Source organism: Lutra lutra, chromosome 2 (genome assembly GCF_902655055.1).
Source record: "Lutra lutra chromosome 2, mLutLut1.2, whole genome shotgun sequence".
Taxonomy (NCBI): Eukaryota; Metazoa; Chordata; class Mammalia; order Carnivora; family Mustelidae; genus Lutra; species Lutra lutra.
In genome coordinates this window covers 75,352,202-75,354,632 of record NC_062279.1, presented here as the reverse complement: position 1 = coordinate 75,354,632, position 2,431 = coordinate 75,352,202, and the positions used below count along the sequence as shown (strand labels likewise).

General features: G+C 37.7%; 1 pseudogene; it reads right to left on the bottom strand.

Moving 5' to 3' along the window:
* Positions 1-405: 405 nt before the first annotated feature.
* On the bottom strand, positions 406-1,235 carry LOC125094087 (60S acidic ribosomal protein P0-like; annotated as a pseudogene).
* Between the last annotated feature and the right edge of the window lie 1,196 nt (positions 1,236-2,431).

Here is a 2,431-nt window from a genome sequence, read left to right as displayed (position 1 = left end):
TTCCTTATGCTCCACAAGTAAGTGAAATCAATGATAATTGACTCTCTCTGCTTGACTTATTTCACTCAGCATAATCTTTTAAGATCTCATTAAAAAATTATAACTATGTATGGGGAAGTATGTTAACAAAACTTACTGTGATGGCCATTTTGCAGTATATACACATATGAAATTATGATGTTGTACACCTCAAACTAACATATTATCTTAATTATACCTCAATTAAAAAAAAGAAAAATAATAATTACTCAAGCAAGATATACTAATATGGGTTCCATGGATCTGTGGACATCGACAGAGATCCAGGAATCTTCTGAAACCTCACAAAAATTATCCAGTGTCTGGGACTTTGCATATTCTTCTGTAGAAAATAATATCTTATATCAATAGGGGTGGTGACAGTAGTTATGGGGCAGCAGCCACAGGTGCACCTGCCACAAATGCAGATGGATCAGCCAAGAAGGCCCTGACCTTTTCAGCAAGTGAGAAGATGTAATCAGTCTACATAGACAAAGCCAGGACCCACCCGTACCCATGATGTTAAAATGGGGTACTAAAGCAACAGCTGGGCAAGCAATCTACAGACAGATGCTGGCAACACTGTGGACACCTTCCAGGAAGCAAGAATGCAGTTTCCTCTCTGTTGATGTGGCCACCATCAAATACCTGCCTGGATGATCAGCCCAAGGGAGAAGGGGTGGGATGCTCAGCAGTGTGGCTTCACTGGCTCCCAGTTTGGCCCTGATCTTTTTTTTTTCTTTTTTGTTGTTTTATTTATTTATTTGACAGACAGATCACAAGTAGGCAGAGAGACAGGCAGAGAGAAGAGGAAGCAGGACCCCGCTGAGCAGAGAGCCTGATGCGGGTCTCGATCCCAGGACCCTGGGATCATGACCTGAGCAGAAGGCAGAGGCTTTAACCCACTGAGCCACCCAGGTGCCCCTGGCCCTGGTTTTAATCAGCTATACATCACTCAGGATTTCAAGGGTGCCCCTAGAGATCCCTAAAGCCTGAAAGAAGGAGGTCTTCTGAGTATTCCGGGCTGGAACAGTGATTTCACATGGAGCCACGGCACTGGCACAGGTCCCTGTTTAAGCCATATTGGCCAACACCATGTCTCAGATCTCAGTGAGTTCCTTTGGGAACACAAAACCCACATTCCCCTGAATATGAAGCAACAGTTTCTTTAGAGCTGGGGTGTCTTCCAGATGCCTTCAGATGGCCTTGTGCATCATAACATGTCATATCATTAACAAGATATCAAATAAAAAATGTCACTGGGGCGCCTGGGTGGCTCAGTGGGTTAAAGCCTCTGCCTTTGGCTTGGGTCATGATCCCAGGGTCCAGGAATCGAGCCCCGCATTGGGCTCTCTGCTCAGCAGGGAGCCTGCTTCCTCCTCTCTCTCTGCCTGTCTCTCTGACTACTTGTGATCTTTGTCTGTCAAATAAGTAAATAAAATCTTTAAAAAAAAAAGTCACTGATTTCCATTAATTTTATGTATGTTAATAAATGTTTATATTTTAGTTAAAATTCTTGACCAATAGAAGAGTACTTATATAATATTTTTAAACATAAAGTATTACATGGCCATATAACATTACTGTCTCTGATCAAAGTTAATGATTTTAGTGAAACCAGATGTTTGAAAGGTTCTCCAAGGATCTCTAAATGCATGCAAAAACATACACAGGGCATAAATAGAGAGTAGCAGTAGCATTACTCTGTGCTTATGGTAAATAAATGATTCATCAACAACCTGACAAACATAACTTAAATCCACAGTTTCTCTGTAGATTTATGTTAAATATTCATTCTCTTTAACGTAAATAAAATTTGGAGGTTCTCCATAGGTTTAGAAGAATAATGATCCCTACCTAAATCCTAACTATGAAATATAAAAGCAACTTCTTTGGACTATTTTAGGAAATTAACAACTTCATAACTTTTAGGAAGAAAATAAATAAACATACTTTTCAAAGTAGAATATATAAAATTTCTTCTTTGTTTGCCTATTGATTAGAAATGTGTGCTTAAATCTTTCAAGGAAGCAAAATATCTAGATAACCCAGTATTTCTATGTAAATAAATGAGAAAAGATTAAAAAGAAAAAAAAAAAGAAACATTGACACTGGCCACAACAACAACAACAAAATGTTAAGCATTTTTTAAGGAGAATACTGAAACCACACATACTAGATTCTTTGGTTCTAGGCAAACTTTATGTGGATGAAAACCTTTATGAAATTGGATATAATTAATAGATTTTTATTAACAAAAAAGTTTTAAAAAATGGGTTCGTGAAATGCTATATGTTTTAATTTGAATTAATGGTAATAAGGTTCTGAGAGCTTAGTTATTTAGTTCACCCAGAGATATCCCCCTTAAATTATGGCTTCTAAGTAATTTTTTTTTTTTTTGGTTTCTCATCAA